The sequence below is a fragment of the Pseudophryne corroboree genome, chromosome 4 (genome assembly GCF_028390025.1).
Source record: "Pseudophryne corroboree isolate aPseCor3 chromosome 4, aPseCor3.hap2, whole genome shotgun sequence".
Taxonomy (NCBI): Eukaryota; Metazoa; Chordata; class Amphibia; order Anura; family Myobatrachidae; genus Pseudophryne; species Pseudophryne corroboree.
In genome coordinates this window covers 40,232,756-40,253,040 of record NC_086447.1, presented here as the reverse complement: position 1 = coordinate 40,253,040, position 20,285 = coordinate 40,232,756, and the positions used below count along the sequence as shown (strand labels likewise).

Here is a 20,285-nt window from a genome sequence, read left to right as displayed (position 1 = left end):
TATGTGTGTATATACTTTTTAGGATATTTTCCAGCCTCCTATCAGCTGGCTCCTTGAGGGCGGCCCTATCTGGAGACGGTACCGCCACTTGTTTTGATAAGCGTGTGAGCGCCTTATCCACCCTAAGGGGTGTTTCCCAACGCGCCCTAACTTCTGGCGGGAAAGGGTATACCGCCAATAATTTTCTATCGGGGGAAACCCACGCATCATCACACACTTCATTTAATTTATCTGATTCAGGAAAAACTACAGGTAGTTTTTTCACACTCCACAAAATACCCTTTTTTGTGGTACTTGTAGTATCAGAAATATGTAACACCTCCTTCATTGCCCTTAACAAGTAACGTGTGGCCCTAAAAGAAAAATACGTTTGTTTCTTCACCGTCGACACTGGAGTCAGTGTCCGTGTCTGTGTCGACCGACTGAGGTAAAAAGACGTTTTAACGCCCCTGACGGTGTTTGAGACGCCTGGACAGGTACTAATTGGTTTGCCGGCCGTCTCATGTCGTCAACCGACCTTGCAGCGTGTTGACATTATCACGTAATTCCTTAAATAAGCCATCCATTCCGGTGTCGACTCCCTAGAGAGTGACATCACCATTACAGGCAATTGCTCCGCCTCCTCACCAACATCGTCCTCATACATGTCGACACACACGTACCGACACACAGCACACACACAGGGAATGCTCTGATAGAGGACAGGACCCCACTAGCCCTTTGGAGAGACAGAGGGAGAGTTTGCCAGCACACACCAAAACGCTATAATTATACAGGGACAACCTTTATATAAGTGTTTTTCCCTTATAGCATCTTAATATATATAATCATATCGCCAAATAAGTGCCCCCCCTCTCTGTTTTAACCCTGTTTCTGTAGTGCAGTGCAGGGGAGAGCCTGGGAGCCTTCCCACCAGCATTTCTGTGAGGGAAAATGGCGCTGTGTGCTGAGGAGAATAGGCCCCGCCCCCTTTTCGGCGGGCTTCTTCTCCCGTTTTTCTGAGACCTGGCAGGGGTTAAATACATCCATATAGCCCCAGGGGCTATATGTGATGTATCTTTTAGCCAGTATAGGTATTTCATTGCTGCCCAGGGCGCCCCCCACAGCGCCCTGCACCCTCAGTGACCGCTGGTGTGAAGTGTGTGACAACAATGGCGCACAGCTGCAGTGCTGTGCGCTACCTCATGAAGACTGAAAGGTCTTCTGCCGCCGGTTTCTGGACCTTCACTTTTCGGCATCTGCAAGGGGGTCGGCGGCGCGGCTCCGGGACCGGACTCCATGGCTGGGCCTGTGTTCGATCCCTCTGGAGCTAATGGTGTCCAGTAGCCTAAGAAGCCAATCCATCCTGCACGCAGGTGAGTTCACTTCTTCTCCCCTAAGTCCCTCGTTGCAGTGAGCCTGTTGCCAGCAGGACTCACTGTAAAATAAAAAACCTAAAAACTTTTTCTAAGCAGCTCTTTAGGAGAGCCACCTAGATTGCACCCTGCTCGGACGGGCACAAAAACCTAACTGAGGCTTGGAGGAGGGTCATAGGGGGAGGAGCCAGTGCACACCACCTGATCCTAAAGCTTTATTTTTGTGCCCTGTCTCCTGCGGAGCCGCTGATCCCCCATGGTCCTGACGAAGTCCCCAGCATCCACTAGGACGTCAGAGAAATTGTGGTTATTTTGCCAGCCAAGGTGATATTATTGCTGCTCAGGGCGCCCCCCCCCAGCGCCCTGCACCCTCAGTGACCGGAGTGTGAAGTGTGTATGAGGAGCAATGGCGCACAGCTGTAGTGCTGTGCGCTACCTTGGTGAAGACTGAAGTCTTCTGCCGCCGATTTTCCGGACCATCTTCATGCTTCTGGCTCTGTAAGGGGGACGGCGGCGCGGCTCCGGGAACGAACACCAAGGACGGGTCCTGCGGTCGATCCCTCTGGAGCTAATGGTGTCCAGTAGCCTAAGAAGCCCAAGCTAGCTGCAAGCAGGTAGGTTCGCTTCTTCTCCCCTTAGTCCCTCGATGCAGTGAGCCTGTTGCCAGCAGGTCTCACTGTAAAATAAAAAACCTAATTTAAACTTTCTTTCTAGAAGCTCAGGAGAGCTCCTAGTGTGCAACCAGCTCGGGCCGGGCACAGAAATCTAACTGAGGTCTGGAGGAGGGGCATAGAGGGAGGAGCCAGTGCACACCAGATAGTACCAAATCTTTCTTATAGAGTGCCCAGTCTCCTGCGGAGCCCGTCTATTCCCCATGGTCCTTACGGAGTCCCCAGCATCCACTAGGACGTCAGAGAAAAGGAGAGTATAGGCCCTTTGAAAGACAAGTTGGGAGTCTTAAGCAAAAATGATAATGACATAGCGGACACACTAAATTAGTTTTTTTCAACAGTATTCACTAGAGAGGACCCAATTCAGGAACTGACACACAATCTCAATAATGACAATATCACACTGATAGGTACTTATTTAAGCGAGGAAGTAGTCTGTGACCGATTAAAACATTTAAAGATTAATAAATCACCAGGGCCCGATGGTATTCATCCAAGGGTTCTAATGGAGCTTCACTCTGAACTGGCAAAACCGCTATCTTTGATCTTTGAGGATTCAGTTATATCAGGTATGGTTCCCAAAGACTGGCGTATAGCGGAAGTAGTGCCTATATTCAAAAAGGAAAGTAAAGCTGAACCAGGTAATTATAGACCAGTTAGTCTTACATCTATAGTGGGGAAAGTATTGGAAGGTATTCTAAGAGATAGTATTCAGAAGTTCCTTGAAACCAATAAGGTCATTAAAAGGAATCAACATGGGTTTATGAAGGACAGATCCTGTCAAACCAACTTACTTGGCTTTTATGAAACAGTAAGCGCAAACCTAGATCAGGGTAAAGACGTGGATGTAATCTTTTTAGACTTTGCCAAAGCGTTCGATACTGTACCACACAGACTTATATACAAGCTACAAGAATCAGGGCTAGGAAGCACAATATGCACTTGGGTCAAAAACTGGTAAGATAATAGGAAGCAGCGCGTTGTGGTTAATGGATCTTTTTCAACTTGGACTGAAGTGCTAAGTGGTGTGCTGCAAGGCTCAGTATTAGGACCGCTATTGTTCAATATTTTCATTAACGACCTAACAGAAGGTCTAGAGAGCATGGTGTCAATTTTTGCAGATGATACCAAATTGTGTAAGGCTATAAATACAGAGGAGGATGCAGAGTCTCTTCAGAACGACTTAGTTAAATTAGAAGCATGGGCAGCCAAATGGAGAATGCGCTTCAACACAGACAAGTGTAAGGTAATGCACTGTGGTAACAAGAACAAAAATTACACCTACCTACTAAATGGAGTAAAATTAGGGGATTCTGTACTGGAAAAGGACTTAGGTGTCCTCATAGATAGCAAGCTAAGCAGTAGTACCCAAAGTAGGACTGCAGCAAAGAAGGCTAATAAGATATTAGCATGCATAAAACGGGGTATTGATGCTAGGGACGAGAGTATTATACTCCCGTTATATAAATCACTAGTGAGGCTACACCTTGAATACTGTGTACAGTTCTGGGCACCGTACTACAAAAAGGATATCCTGGAGCTTGAAAAGGTATAGAGGAGGGCGACCAAACTAATTAAGGGCATGGAGACGATGGAATACAAGGAAAGGCTTGAAAGACTAGGCATGTTTACATTAGAAAAGCGGAGACTAAGAGGGGATATGATCAACATCTACAAATATATAAGGGGACAATACAAAGAGCTTGCGAGGGACCTGTTTTTGGTTAGATCAACACAGAGGACTCGTGGACACTCGCTCAGGTTAGAGGAGAGGAGATTCCGCACAATACGTCGTAAAGGCTTTTTCACGGTAAGGACAATACGTGTTTGGAATTCCCTGCCCGAGGGAGTTGTAATGGCGGAATCTGTCAACACCTTTAAAAATGGGTTAGATAAATTCCTATTGGATAAGGATATCCAGGGGTATGGTGCATAGTCATGCCCTATAGTTACTATAAAAAGGGATAAAATGCAACGGCTGACAGCAGCATCAGTCAGAAATTTTAGTCAAATCATCATGCATAGGAGACCACAAATAGGTTGAACTCGATGGACAATTGTCTTTTTTCAACCTCAGATACTATGTTACAGTCACATCGCACCATATGGCACAAGACACTACTATCCATGGCGCTAAGTGGTACCAGTCACATCGCACCATATGGCACAAGACACTACTATCCATGGCGCTAAGTGGTACCAGTCACATCGCACTATATGGCACAAGACACTACTATCCATGGCGCTAAGTGGCACCAGTCACATCGCACCATATGGCACAAGACACTACTATCCATGGCACTAAGTGGCACCAGTCACATCGCACCATATGGCACAAGACACTACTATCCATGGCACTAAGTGGCACCAGTCACATCGCACCAAATGGCACAAGACACTACTATCCATGGCACTAAGTGGCACCAGTCACATCGCACCATATGGCACAAGACACTACTATCCATGGCACTAAGTGGCTCCAGTCACATCGCACCATATGGCACAAGACACTACTATCCATGGCGCTAAGTGGCACCAGTCACATCGCACCATATGGCACAAGACACTACTATCCATGGCACTAAGTGGCACCAGTCACATCGCACCATATGGCACAAGACACTACTATCCATGGCGCTAAGTGGTACCAGTCATATCGCACCATATGGCACAAGACACTACTATCCATGGCGCTAAGTGGTACCAGTCATATCGCACCATATGGCACAAGACACTACTATCCATGGCACTAAGTGGCACCAGTCACATCGCACCATATGGCACAAGACACTACTATCCATGGCACTAAGTGGCACCAGTCACATCGCACCATATGGCACAAGACACTACTATCCATGGCACTAAGTGGCACCAGTCACATCGCACCATATGGCACAAGACACTACTATCCATGGCACTAAGTGGCACCAGTCACATCGCACCATATGGCACAAGACACTACTATCCATGGCACTAAGTGGCACCAGTCACATCGCACCATATGGCACAAGACACTACTATCCATGGCGCTAAGTGGCACCAGTCACATCGCACCATATGGTACAAGACACTACTATCCATGGCACTAAGTGCACCAGTCATATCGCACCATATGGCACAAGACACTACTATCCATGGCACTAAGTGGCACCAGTCATATCGCACCATATGGCACAAGACACTACTATCCATGGCGCTAAGTGGTACCAGTCATATCGCACCATATGGCACAAGACACTACTATCCATGGCGCTAAGTGGTACCAGTCATATCGCACCATATGGCACAAGACACTACTATCCATGGCACTAAGTGGTACCAGTCACATCGCACCATATGGCACAAGACACTACTATCCATGGCACTAAGTGGTACCAGTCACATCGCACCATATGGCACAAGACACTACTATCCATGGCACTAAGTGGTACCAGTCACATCGCACCATATGGCACAAGACACTACTATCCATGGCACTAAGTGGTACCAGTCACATCGCACCATATGGCACAAGACACTACTATCCATGGCGCTAAGTGGTACCAGTCACATCGCACCATATGGCACAAGACACTACTATCCATGGCACTAAGTGCACCAGTCATATCGCACCAGATGGCACAAGACACTACTTACTATCCATGGCACTAAGTGCACCAGTCATATCGCACCAGATGGCACAAGACACTACTATCCATGGTGCTAAGTGGCACCAGTCATATCGCACCATATGGCACAAGACACTACTTCATTCAGGACACATCTGTATTTTTATCCTTTATCTGATTACAATTCACAGTTCCCATAGTTGTCAATGTTTTAGACTGATCTGCAGGGGCATGTACCGTAAGCACGGACCTGACAGCGCTCACTGAACTATCACCTTCAATAAGCATAAAACGCATAAGATACTAAGATGCTGAGAATGGTGTGCAGTGTAAGGTGAGCAGGGTAGGAGCAGGGTAAGGTGAGCAGGGTAGGAGCAGTGTGCAGGGTAAGGTGAGCAGGGTAGGAGCAGTGTGCATGTTAAGGTGTGCAGTGTGCAGGGTAAGGTATGCAGTGTTCAGGGTAAGGTGAGCAGGGTAGGAGCAGAGTGCAGGGTAAGGTGTGCATGTTAAGGTGTGCAGTGTGCAGGGTAATGTGTGCAATGCAAGGTGAACAGTGTGCAGGGTAAAGTGTGCAGGGTAAGGTGTGCAGTGTGCAGGGTAAGGTGAGCAGTGTGCAGGGTAAGGTGAGCAGTGTGCAGGGTAAGGTGAGCAGTGTGCAGGGTAAGGGTAAGGTGAGCAGTGTGCAGGGTGAGGTGTGCAGTGTACAGGGTAAGGTGAGCAGTGTGCAGGGTAAGGGTAAGGTGAGCAGTGTGCAGGGTAAGGTGAGCAGTGTGCAGGGTGAGGTGAGCAGTGTGCAGGGTGAGGTGAGCAGTGTGCAGGGTGAGGTGAGCAGTGTGCAGGGTAAGGGTAAGGTGAGCAGTGTGCAGGGTAAGGTGAGCAGTGTGCAGGGTAAGGTGAGCAGTGTGCAGGGTAAGGGTAAGGTGAGCAGTGTGCAGGGTGAAGGTGAGCAGTGTGCAGGGTAAGGTGAGCAGTGTGCAGGGTAAGGTGAGCAGTGTGCAGGGTAAGGTGTGCAGGGTAAGGTGAGCAGTGTGCAGGGTAAGGGTAAGGTGAGCAGTGTGCAGGGTGAGGTGTGCAGGGTAAGGTGAGCAGTGTGCACGGTAAGGTGAGCAGTGTGCAGGGTAAGGTGAGCATTGTGCAGGGTAAGGTGAGCAGTGTGCAGGGTAAGGGTAAGGTGAGCAGTGTGCAGGGTAAGGGTAAGGTGAGCAGTGTGCAGGGTAAGGGTAAGGTGAGCAGTGTGCAGGGTAAGGTGAGCAGTGTGCAGGGTAAGGTGAGCAGTGTGCAGGGTAAGGGTAAGGTGAGCAGTGTAAAGGGTGAGGTGAGCAGTGTGCAGGGTAAGGTGAGCAGTGTGCAGGGTAAGGTGAGCAGTGTGCAGGGTAAGGTGAGCAGTGTGCAGAGTAAGGTGAGCAGTGTGCAGAGTAAGGTGAGCAGGGTAAGGTGAGCAGTGTGCAGGGTAAGGTGAGCAGTGTGCAGGGTAAGGTGTGCAGTGTACAGGGTGAGGTGAGCAGTGTGCAGGGTAAGGTGAGCAGTGTGCAGGGTAAGGTGAGCAGTGTGCAGGGTAAGGTGAGCAGTGTACATGGGGGGTAATTCCAAGTTGATCGCAGCAGGAAATTTTTTAGCAGTTGGGCAAAATCATGTGCACTGCAGGGGGGGCAGATATAACATGTGCAGAGAGAGTTAGATTTGGGTGTGGTGTGTTCAATCTGCAATCTAAATTGCAGTGTAAAAAATAAGAATTTACTTACCGATAATTCTATTTCTCATAGTCCGTAGTGGATGCTGGGAACTCCGTAAGGACCATGGGGAATAGCGGCTCCGCAGGAGACTGGGCACAAAAGTAAAAGCTTTAGGACTAGCTGGTGTGCACTGGCTCCTCCCCCTATGACCCTCCTCCAAGCCTCAGTTAGGATACTGTGCCCGGACGAGCGTACACAATAAGGAAGGATTTTGAATCCCGGGTAAGACTCATACCAGCCACACCAATCACACTGTACAACCTGTGATCTGAACCCAGTTAACAGCATGATAACAGAGGAGCCTCTGAAAAGATGGCTCACAACAATAATAACCCGATTTTTGTAACAATAACTATGTACACGTATTGCAGACAATCCGCACTTGGGATGGGCGCCCAGCATCCACTACGGACTATGAGAAATAGAATTATCGGTAAGTAAATTCTTATTTTCTCTGACGTCCTAGTGGATGCTGAGAACTCCGTAAGGACCATGGGGATTATACCAAAGCTCCCAAACGGGCGGGAGAGTGCGGATGACTCTGCAGCACCGAATGAGAGAACTCCAGGTCCTCCTCAGCCAGGGTATCGAATTTGTAAAATTTAGCAAACGTGTTTGCCCCTGACCAAGTAGCTGCTCGGCAAAGTTGTAAAGCCGAGACCCCTCGGGCAGCCGCCCAAGATGAGCCCACCTTCCTTGTGGAATGGGCTTTTACAGATTTTGGCTTTGGCAGGCCTGCCACAGAATGTGCAAGCTGAATCGTACTACAAATCCAACGAGCAATCGTCTGCTTAGAAGCAGGAGCACCCAGCTTGTTGGGTGCATACAGGATAAACAGCGAGTCAGATTTTCTGACTCCAGCCGTCCTGGAAACATATATTTTCAGGGCCCTGACTACGTCCAGCAACTTGGAGTCCTCCAAGTCCCTAGTAGCCGCAGGCACCACAATAGGCTGGTTCATGTGAAACGCTGAAACCACCTTAGGGAGAAATTGAGGGCGAGTCCTCAGTTCTGCCCTGTCTGAATGAAAAATTAGGTAAGGGCTTTTATATGATAAAGCCGCCAATTCTGAGACACGCCTGGCTGAAGCCAGGGCTAACAGCATGACCACTTTCCATGTGAGATATTTTAATTCCACAGTGGTGAGTGGTTCAAACCAATGTGACTTTAGGAGACTCAACACTACATTGAGATCCCAAGGTGCCACTGGAGGCACAAAAGGAGGCTGTATATGCAGTACCCCTTTGACAAACGTCTGAACTTCAGGCACTGAAGCCAGTTCTTTTTGGAAGAATATTGACAGGGCCGAAATTTGAACCTTAATGGACCCTAATTTTAGGCCCATAGATAGTCCTGTTTGCAGGAAATGCAGGAAACGACCCAGTTGAAATTCCTCTGTAGGGGCCTTCTTGGCCTCACACCACGCAACATATTTTCGCCAAATGCGGTGATAATGTTTCGCGGTTACATCCTTCCTGGCCTTGATCAGGGTAGGGATGACGTCATCTGGAATGCCTTTTTCCTTCAGGATCCGGCGTTCAACCTCCATGCCGTCAAACGCAGCCGCGGTAAGTCTTGGAACAGACAAGGTCCCTGCTGGAGCAGGTCCTTTCTTAGAGGTAGAGGCCACGGGTCCTCCGTGAGCATCTCTTGAAGTTCCGGGTACCAGGTCCTCCTTGGCCAATCCGGAGCCACGAGTATAGTTCTTACTCCTCTCCTTCTTATGATTCTCAATACTTTGGGTATGAGAGGCAGAGGAGGGAACACATACACTGACTGGTACACCCACGGTGTTACCAGAGCGTCCACCGCTATCGCCTGAGGGTCCCTTGACCTGGCGCAATATCTGTCTAGTTTCTTGTTGAGGCGAGACGCCATCATGTCCACCTTTGGTTTTTCCCAACGGTTTACAATCACGTGGAAGACTTCTGGGTGAAGTCCCCACTCCCCCGGGTGGAGGTCGTGTCTGCTGAGGAAGTCTGCTTCCCAGTTGTCCACTCCCGGAATGAACACCGCTGACAGTGCTATCACATAATTTTCCGCCCAGCAAAGAATTCTTGCAGCTTCTGCCATTGCCCTCCTGCTTCTTGTGCCGCCCTGTCTGTTTACGTGGGCGACTGCCGTGATGTTGTCCGATTGGATCAATACCGACTGACCCTGAAGCAGAGGCCTTGCTTGACTTAGGGCATTGTAAATTGCCCTTAGTTCCAGGATATTTATGTGAAGAGACGTTTCCATGCTTGACCACAAGCCCTGGAAATTTCTTCCCTGTGTGACTGCTCCCCAGCCTCTCAGGCTGGCATCCGTGGTCACCAGAATCCAGTCCTGAATGCCGAATCTGCGGCCCTCTAGAAGATGAGCACTCTGCAACCACCACAGGAGAGACACCCTTGTCCTTGGAGATAGGGTTATCCGCTGATGCATCTGAAGATGCGATCCGGACCATTTGTCCAGCAGATCCCACTGAAAAGTTCTTGCATGGAATCTTCCGAATGGAATCGCTTCGTAAGAAGCCACCATCTTTCCCAGGACCCTTGTGCATTGATGCACTGACACTTGTCCTGGTTTCAGGAGGTTCCTGACTAGCTCGGATAACTCCCTGGCCTTCTCCTCCGGGAGAAACACCTTTTTATGGACTGTGTCCAGAATCATCCCTAGGAACAGTAGACGTGTTGTTGGAATCAACTGCGATTTTGGAATATTTAGAATCCACCCGTGCTGACGTAGCACTACCTGAGATAGTGCTACTCCGACCTCTAACTGTTCCCTGGACCTTGCCCTTATCAGGAGATCGTCCAAGTAAGGGATAATTAAGACGCCTTTTCTTCGAAGAAGAATCATCATTTCGGCCATTACCTTGGTAAAGACCCGTGGTGCCGTGGACAATCCAAACGGCAGCGTCTGAAACTGATAATGACAGTTTTGTACCACAAACCTGAGGTACCCTTGGTGAGAAGGGTAGATTGGGACATGGAGATAAGCATCTTTGATGTCCAGAGACACCATATAGTCCCCTTCTTCCAGGTTCGCTATCACTGCTCTGAGTGACTCCATCTTGAATTTGAACCTTTTTATGTAAGTGTTCAATGATTTCAGATTTAAAATCGGTCTCACCGAGCCGTCCGGCTTCGGTACCACAAACAGCGTGGAGTAATACCCCTTTCCCTGTTGTAGGAGGGGTACCTTGATTATCACCTGCTGGGAATACAGCTTGTGAATAGCTTCCAATACTGCCTCCTTGTCGGAGGGAGACGTTGGTAGAGCAGACTTCAGGAACCGGCGAGGGGGAGACGTCTCAAATTCCAATTTGTACCCCTGTGATACTACCTGCAGGATCCAGGGGTCCACTTGCGAGTGAGCCCATCGCGCGCTGAAATTTTTGAGACGGGCCCCCACCGTGCCTGAGTCCGCTTGTAAAGCCCCAGCGTCATGCTGAAGACTTGGCAGAAGTGGGGGAGGGCTTCTGATCCTGGGAAGAGGCTGTCTGCTGCAGTCTTTTTCCCCTTCCTCTGCCCCGGGGCAGAAATGAGTGGCCTTTTGCCCGCTTGCCCTTATGGGGACGAAAGGACTGAGTTTGAAAAGACGGTGTCTTTTTCTGCTGAGAGGTGACCTGGGGTAAAAAGGTGGATTTCCCAGCCGTCGCCGTGGCCACCAGGTCCGATAGACCGACCCCAAATAACTCCTCCCCTTTATACGGCAATACTTCCATATGCCGTTTGGAATCCGCATCACCTGACCACTGTCGTGTCCATAAACTTCTTCTGGCAGAAATGGACAGCGCACTTACTCTTGATGCCAGGGTGCAAATATCCCTCTGTGCATCTCGCATATATAGTAATGCATCCTTTAAATGCTCTATAGTCAATAATATACTGTCCCTATCCAGGGTATCAACATTTTCAGTCAGGGAATCCGACCAAGCCACTCCAGCGCTGCACATCCAGGCTGAGGCGATTGCTGGTCGTAGTATAACACCAGTATGTGTGTATATACCTTTTAAGATATTTTCCAGCCTTCTATCAGCTGGTTCCTTGAGAGCGGCCGTATCAGGAGACGGTAACGCCACTTGTTTTGATAAGCGTGTGAGCGCCTTATCTACCCTAGGGGGTGTTTCCCAACGCGCCCTAACCTCTGGCGGGAAAGGGTATAATGCCAATAATTTATTAGAAATCAGCAGTTTTTTATCGGGGGAAACCCACGCTTTGTCACACACCTCATTTAATTCATCTGATTCAGGAAAAACTATGGGTAGTTTTTTCACACCCCACATAATACCCCTTTTTGTGGTACTTGTAGTATCAGAAATGTTCAAAGCCTCCTTCATTGCCGTGATCATGTAACGTGTGGCCCTACTGGACATTACGTTTGTCTCGTCACCGTCGACGCTGGAGTCAGTATCCGTGTCTGGGTCTGTGTCGACCATCTGAGGTAACGGGCGCTTTAGAGCCCCTGACGGTGTTTGAGACGCCTGGACAGGCACTAACTGATTTGCCGGCTGTCTCATGTCGTCAACAGTTTTTTGCAAAGTGCTGACACTGTCACGTAATTCCTTCCATACGACCATCCAGTCAGGTGTCGACTCCCTAGGGGGTGACATCACTATTACAGGCAATTGCTCCGCCTCCACATCATTTTCCTCCTCATACATGTCGACACAATCGTACCGACACACAGCACACACACAGGGAATGCTCTGATAGAGGACAGGACCCCACGAGCCCTTTGGGGAGACAGAGGGAGAGTTTGCCAGCACACACCAGAGCGCTATATATATACAGGGATAACCTTATATAAGTGTTTCTCCATTCTATAGCTGCTGTATTTGTATTATCTGCCAATTAGTGCCCCCCCTCTCTTGTTTTACCCTGATTCTGTAGCAGGACTGCAGGGGAGAGTCAGGGAGCCGTCCTTCCAGCGGAGCTGTGAGGGAAAATGGCGCTTGTGTGCTGAGGAGATAGGCTCCGCCCCCTTTTCGGCGGCCTTTTCTCCCGCTTTTTTTTTTTAGGAAAACTGGCAGGGGTTAAATGCATCCATATAGCCCAGGAGCTATATGTGATGCATTTCTTTAGCCATATAAGGTTTAAAACGTGTTTTATTGCGTCTCAGGGCGCTCCCCCCCAGCGCCCTGCACCCTCAGTGACCGGAGTGTGAAGTGTGCTGAGAGCAATGGCGCACAGCTGCAGTGCTGTGCGCTACCTTATTGAAGACAGGAACGTCTTCTGCCGCCGATTTTTCTGGACCTCTTCGCTCTTCTGGCTCTGTAAGGGGGCCGGCGGCGCGGCTCCGGGACCCATCCAAGCTGAGCCTGTGATCGTCCCTCTGGAGCTAATGTCCAGTAGCCAAGAAGCCCAATCCACTCTGCATGCAGGTGAGTTCGCTTCTTCTCCCCTTAGTCCCACGATGCAGTGAGCCTGTTGCCAGCAGGTCTCACTGAAAATAAAAAACCTATTTAAACTTTTACTCTAAGCAGCTCAGGAGAGCCACCTAGATTGCACCCTTCTCGGCCGGGCACAAAAATCTAACTGAGGCTTGGAGGAGGGTCATAGGGGGAGGAGCCAGTGCACACCAGCTAGTCCTAAAGCTTTTACTTTTGTGCCCAGTCTCCTGCGGAGCCGCTATTCCCCATGGTCCTTACGGAGTTCCCAGCATCCACTAGGACGTCAGAGAAATAAAGCAGCCAGTATTTACCCTGCATAGAAACAAAATAACCCACCCAAACCTAACTGCCTCCCCTGCAGTGCACATGGTTTTGCCCAACTGCTAACAAAATTCCTGCTGCGATCAACTTAGAATTACCCCCACGGTGAGGCGTGAAGTGTGCTGGGTAAGGTGTGCTTTGTGCACGGTGAGGTGTGCAGGGTAAGGTGTGCGGTGAGCAGTGTAAGGTGTGCAGTGTGCAGGGTAAGGTGAGCAATGTGCAGGGTAAGGTGTGCAGTGTGCAGGGTAAGGTGTGCAGTGTGCAGGGTAAGGTGTGCAGTGTGCAGGGTAAGGTGTGCGGTGAGCAGTATAAGGTGTTCAGGGTGAGGTGTGCACGGTGAGGAGAGCAGTGTGCAGGGTAAGGTGTGCAGTGTAAGGTGAGCAGTGTGCAGGATAAGATGTGTAGTGTAAGGTGTGCGGTGAGCAGTATAAGGTGTGCAGGGTAAGGTGTGCAATGTGCACGGTGAGGTAAGCAGTGTGCAGGGTAAGGTGTGCAGTGTGCAGGTTAAGGTGAGCAGTGTGCAGGTTAAGGTGAGCAGTGTGCAGGATAAGGTGAGCAGTGTGCAGGATAAGGTGTGCAGTGTGCAGGATAAGGTGTGCAGTGTGCAGGATAAGGTGTGCAGTGTGCAGGATAAAGGTGTGCAGTGTGCAGGATAAAGGTGTGCAGTATAAAGGTGTGCAGTGTGCAGGATAAAGGTGTGCGGTGAGCAGGATAAGGTGTGCAGTGTGCAGGGTAAGGTGTGCAATGTGCACGGTGAGGTGAGCAGTGTGCAGGGTAAGGTGAGCAGTGTGCAGGTTAAGGTGAGCAGTGTGCAGGATAAGGGAGGTCATTCCGAGTTGTTCGCTCGCAAGGCGATTTTAGCAGAGTTGCTCACGCTAAGCCGCCGCCTACTGGGAGTGAATCTTAGCATCTTAAAATTGCGAACGATGTATTCGCAATATTGCGATTACACACCTCGTAGCAGTTTCTGAGTAGCTTCAGGCTTACTCGGCATCTGCGATCAGTTCAGTGCTTGTCGTTCCTGGTTTGACGTCACAAACACTCCCAGCGTTCGCCCAGACACTCCTCCGTTTCTCCGGCCACTCCTGCGTTTTTTCCGGAAACGGTAGCGTTTTTTCCCACACGCCCATAAAACGGCCTGTTTCCGCCCAGAAACACCCATTTCCTGTCAATCACACTACGATCGCCTGAGCGAAGAAAAAGCCGTGAGTAAAAATCCTAACTTCATAGCAAATTTACTTGGCGCAGTCGCAGTGCGGACATTGCGCATGCGCACTAAGCGGAAAATCGCTGCGATGCGATGAAATTTACCGAGCGAACAACTCGGAATGAGGGCCAAGGTGTGCAGTGTAAGGTGTGTGGTGAGCAGTATAAGGTGTGCAGGGTAAGGCGAGCAGTGTGCAGGGTGAGGTGTGCAGGGTAAGGTGTGCAGTGTTCAGGGTAAGGTGTGCAGTGTGCACGGTGAGGTGTGCAGGGTATGGTGTGCAGTGTGAGGTGTGCAGGGTAAGGTGTGTAGTGTGAGGTGCGCAGGGTAAGGTGTGTAGTGTGAGGTGCGCAGGGTAAGGTGAGCAGTGTGTAGGGTGAGGTGTGCAGGGTAAGGTAGCAGTGTGCTGGATGAGGTGTGCAGTGTGCTGGGTAATGTGTGCAGTGAGCAGTATAAGGTGTGCAGGGTAAGGTGAGCAGTGTGTAGGGTGAGGTGTGCAGGGTAAAGTGAGCAGGGTGAGGTGTGCAGTGTGCATGGTAAGGTGAGCAGGGTGAGGTGTGCAGGGTAATGTGAGCAGGGTGAGGTGTGCAGTGTAAGGTGAGCAGTGTGTAGGGTAGGGTGAGGTGTGCAGGGTGAGGTGTACAGTGTGCAGTGTGAGGTGAGCAGTGTGCACGGTGAGGTGTGCAGGGTAATGTGAGCAGAGTGCAGGGTGAGGTGTGCAGGGTGAGGTGAGCAGTATGCAGGGTGAGGTGAGCAGTGTGCAGGGTAAGGTGAGCAGTGTGTAGGGTGAGGTGTGCAGGGTAAGGTGAGCAGTGTGTAGGGTGAGGTGTGCAGGGTAAGGTGAGCAGTGTGTAGGGTGAGGTGAGCAGTGTGCAGGATAAGGTGTGCAGTGTGTAGGGTGAGGTGTGCAGGGTGAGGTGTGCAGGGTAAGGTGAGCAGGGTGCAGGGTGAGGTGTGCAGTGTGAGGTGAGCAGTGTGCAGGGTAAGGTGAGCAGTGTGCGGGGTGAGGTGTGCAGTGTGCAGGGTAAGGTGAGCAGTGTGCGCGGTGAGGTGTGCAGTGTGAGGTGAGCAGTGTGCAGGGTAAGGTGAGCAGTGTGTAGGTTGAGGTGTGCAGTATGCACGGTGAGGTGTGCAATGTGCAGGGTAAGGTGTGCAGGGTAATGTGAGCAGTGTGAGGTGTACAGTGTGCAGGGTAAGGTGAGCAGTGTGTAGGGTGAGGTGTGCAGTGTGCAGGGTGAGGTGAGCAGTGTGTAGGATGAGGTGTGCAGGGTAAGGTGAGCAGTGTGAGGTGTGCAGTGTGAGGTGAGCAGTGTGCAGGGTGAGGTGTGCAGTGTGAGGTGAGCAGTGTGCAGGATGAGGTGAGCAGGGTGAGGTGAGCAGGGTGAGGTGAGCAGTGTGTAGGGTAAGGTGTGCAGTGTGTAGGGTAAGGTGTGCAGTGTAGGGTGAGGTGTGCAGTGTGCACGGTAAGGTGTGCAGGGTGAGGTGAGCAGTGTGCAGGGTAATGTGAGCGGTGAGCAGTGTGCAGGGTGAGGTGAACAGTGTGCAGGGTAAGGTGTGCAGGGTGAGGTGAGCAGTGTGCAGGGTAAGGTGAGCAGGGTGAGGTGTGCAGTGTAAGGTGAGCAGTGTGCAGGGTGAGGTGAGCAGTGTGCAGGGTGAGGTGAGCAGTGTGCAGGGTGAGGTGAGCAGTGTGTAGGGTGAGGTGTGCAGTGTGCACGGTGAGGTGTGCAGTGTACAGGGTGAGGTGAGCAGGGTGAGGTGTGCAGTGTAAGGTGAGCAGTGTGCAGGGTAAGGTGAGAGGTGTGCAGGGTAAGGTGAGCAGGATGAGGTGTGCAGGGTAAGGTGAGCAGTGTGCAGGATGAGGTGTGCAGGGTAAGGTGAGCAGTGTGCACTGCTGTGCAGGGTGAGGTGAGCAGTGTGCAGGGTAAGGTGAGCAGGGTGAGGTGTGTAGGATAAGGGGAATAACACTGCACTGGCTGATACAGGAAATATGTGTTATACAGGATGCTGCACACAGGCCACACACACCTGTCTCCCGGCTCACCCCAACTCATGTCTCCCTGATTATCATTGTTTGTGCAAACATCCCTATATATATACTATTGTGTATGCAGCGTATATGGTGCACCTTGCTCCCCTCTGGTGCTGCACTGGTTAATGTCCTGCCTCCCCCCTCCCGCACTGTGCACAGCCCCCGCCTCACTTACACTGCAGAGTCAGACCCCTCAGGTGACCACGGGGGGGTGAGCTCCTGGGCATGGGGTCTCCCGGGGCAGCAGACAGGCAGTGACTGGTGCATGTGCCAGGGAAGGAAATTCCAGCCAACCCAGGAACCAGTTCCTGCACACAATGCCCTGGCTGCAGCACTCTGGGAAATGTAGTTCTCTGTTATTATCACTGTGTGTATGTCTGCCAGCAGCCCTGGGGAGTAAGGGGCACATGTCACTGCTGGCCCTGGGTGTATGGGGAATGGGGCACAACATGAGCCATGCAGATGAATAACTGGCACTGTTACATTATTACACAGTCAGAGGAGGTGCATGCATTATTACATAGAGCTGGTGCATGCATTATTACACAGAGCTGGTGCATGCATTATTACACAGAGCTGGTGCATGCATTATTACATAGAGCTGGTGCATGCATTATTACACAGAGCTGGTGCATGCATTATTACACAGTGCTGGTGCATGCATTATTACACAGAGCTGGTGCATGCATTATTACACAGTGCTGGTGCATGCATTATTACACAGAGCTGGTGCATGCATTATTACACAGCTGGTGCATGCATTATTACACAGAGCTGGTGCATGCTTTATTACATAGAGCTGGTGCATGCATTATTACACACAGCTGGTGCATGCATTATTACACAGAGCTGGTGCATGCATTATTACACAGAGCTAGTGCATGCATTATTACACAGCTGGTGCATGCATTATTACACAGAGCTGGTGCATGCATTATTACACAGAGCTGGTGCATGCATTATTACACAGAGCTGGTGCATGCATTATTACACAGAGCTGGTGCATGCATTATTACACAGTCAGAGCTGGTGCATGTATTATTACACAGAGCTAGTGCATGCATTATTACACAGAGCTGGTGCATGCATTATTACATAGAGCTGGTGCATGCATTATTACACAGTCAGAGCTGGTGCATGCATTATTACACAGAGCTGGTGCATGTATTATTACACAGTCAGAGCTGGTGCATGCATTATTACACAGAGCTGGTGCATGCATTATTACATAGAGCTGGTGCATGCATTATTACACAGTCAGAGCTGGTGCATGCATTATTACATAGAGCTGGTGCATGCATTATTACACAGTCAGAGCTAGTGCGTGCATTACTACATAGAGCTGGTGCATGCATTATTGCACAGTCAGAGCTGGTGCATGCATAAATTACACAGTCATAGCTGGTCCATGCATTATCACACAGAGCTGGTGCATGCATTATTACATAGAGCTGCTGCATGCATTATTACACAGAGCTAGTGCATGCATTATTACATAGAGCTGGTGAATGCATTATCACATAGAGCTGGTGCATGCATTATCACACAGTCATAGCTGGTCCATGCATTATTACACAGAGCTGGTGCATGTATTATTACACAGTCAGAGCTAGTGCATTCATTATTATACAGAGCTGGCGAATGCATTATTACACAGTCAGAGCTGGTGCATGCATTATTACACAGTCAGAGTTGGTGCATGCATTATTACACAGTCAGAGTTGGTGCATGCATTATTACACAGTCAAAGTTGGTGCATGCATTATTACACAGTCAAAGTTGGTGCATGCATTATTACACAGTCAGAGTTGGTGCATGCATTATTACACAGTCAGAGCTGGTGCATGCATTATTACACAGAGCTGGTGCATGCATTATTACACAGTCAGAACTGGTGCATGCATTATTACACAGTCGGAGCTGGTGTATGTATTATTACACAGTCGGAGCTGGTGCATGTATTATTACACAGTCGGAGCTGGTGCATGTATTATTACACAGTCGGAGCTGGTGCATGTATTATTAAACAGTCAGAGCTGGTGCATGCATTATTACACAGTCAGAGCTGGTGCATGCATTATTACACAGTCAGCTGGTGCATGCATTATTACATAGAGCTGGTACATGCATTATTACACAGTCAGAGCTGGTGCATGCATTATTACACAGTCAGAGTTGGTGCATGCATTATTACACAGTCAGAGTTGGTGCATGCATTATTACACAGTCAAAGTTGGTGCATGCATTATTACACAGTCAAAGTTGGTGCATGCATTATTACACAGTCAGAGTTGGTGCATGCATTATTACACAGTCAGAGCTGGTGCATGCATTATTACACAGAGCTGGTGCATGCATTATTACACAGTCAGAACTGGTGCATGCATTATTACACAGTCGGAGCTGGTGTATGTATTATTACACAGTCGGAGCTGGTGCATGTATTATTACACAGTCGGAGCTGGTGCATGTATTATTACACAGTCGGAGCTGGTGCATGTATTATTAAACAGTCAGAGCTGGTGCATGCATTATTACACAGTCAGAGCTGGTGCATGCATTATTACACAGTCAGCTGGTGCATGCATTATTACATAGAGCTGGTACATGCATTATTACACAGTCAGAGCTGGTGCATGCATTTTTACATATAGCTGGTGCATGCATTTTCTCTTACGTCCTAGAGGATGCTGGGGACTCCGTAAGGACCATGGGGTATAGACGGGCTCCGCAGGAGACATGGGCACTATAAAGAACTTTTAGTATGGGTGTGCACTGGCTCCTCCCTCTATGCCCCTCCTCCAGACCTCAGTTAGATCTTGTGCCCAGAGGAGACTGGATGCATTACAGGGGAGCTCTCCAGAGTTTCTCTGAAAAAATAATTTTGTTAGGTTTTTTATTTTCAGGGAGCTCTGCTGGCAACAGGCTCCCTGCATCGTGGGACTGAGGAGAGAGAAGCAGCCCTACTTAACTGATAGGCTCTGCTTCTTAGGCTACTGGACACCATTAGCTCCAGAGGGAGTCGGAACGCAGGTCTCACCCTGCCGTTCGTCCCGGAGCCGCGCCACCGTCCTCCTCGCAGAGCCGGAAGATAGAAGCCGGGTGAGTATAAGAAGAAAAGAAGACTTCAGGGCGGCAGAAAACTTCAGATCTTCACTGAGGTAAGCGCGCAGCGGTAACGCTGCGCGCCATTGCTCCCACACACTACACACACAGAACGGGCACTGATGGGTGCAGGGCGCAGGGGGGGAGGCACCCTGGGCAGCAATAAACCTCTGTCTGGCAATAAAAAGGGTACATTAGGCTGCGGAGGCAGTAAATTAATAGTTCCCCCGCCATTTTTGTATATTGAAGCGGGACCGAAGCCCGCCGCTCGAGGGGGCAGAGCTTGATCCCTCAGCACTAACCAGCGCCATTTTCTCCACAGAACGCTGCAGAGAGGCTGGCTCCCCGGACTCTCCCCTGCTAAACTCGGTGACAGAGGGCTGAAAAGAGGGGGGGGGGGGCATGTTTAAAGCGCAGTGAGTATATAACATTGAGTATATATATATATATATATATATATATATATAGCGACATCTGGGTTGTTCCAGTGTAAGTTTGGCGCTGGGTGTGTGCTGGCATACTCTCTCTCTGTCTCCCCAAAGGATCTTGGTGGGGAATTATCCCCTTGTAGATATATCCCTGTGTGTGTGGGGGTGTCGGTAGGTGCGTGTCGACATGTCTGAAGCGGAAGGCTTGTCTAAGGAGGAGGTGGAGCAGATGTGTGATGTGTGACCGTCGGCAATGCCGACTCAGGATTGGATGGACATGTGGCATATGTTAAATGCGAGTGTGGTCTCATTACATAAAAGACTGGACAAAGCAGAGTCCAGGGAGAACACAGAGAGTCAATCCACGGATTGGACTGGGTCACAGGGCCCTTCTGGGTCTCAAAAACGTCCCCTATCCCAATTAGTGGACACTGGTACCAACACGGATTCTGAC

The 20,285-nt window shown here is 49.8% G+C and overlaps 1 protein-coding gene across 2 annotated transcripts in view; it reads right to left on the bottom strand.

Annotated features, from left to right (window-relative positions):
• LOC134908827 (zinc finger protein 239-like) overlaps positions 1–16,598 on the bottom strand; it is a 74,156-nt gene extending 57,558 nt beyond the window's left edge. The window contains exon 1 of one of the 2 annotated variants that reach the window (XM_063914974.1): positions 16,474–16,598. The gene's annotated coding sequence lies outside the window, so the exon portion shown is untranslated. Of the gene's footprint in view, positions 1–16,294; positions 16,334–16,473 lie in introns of those variants that run through there. The other variant, XM_063914975.1, reaches the window with a different exon arrangement.
• Between the last annotated feature and the right edge of the window lie 3,687 nt (positions 16,599–20,285).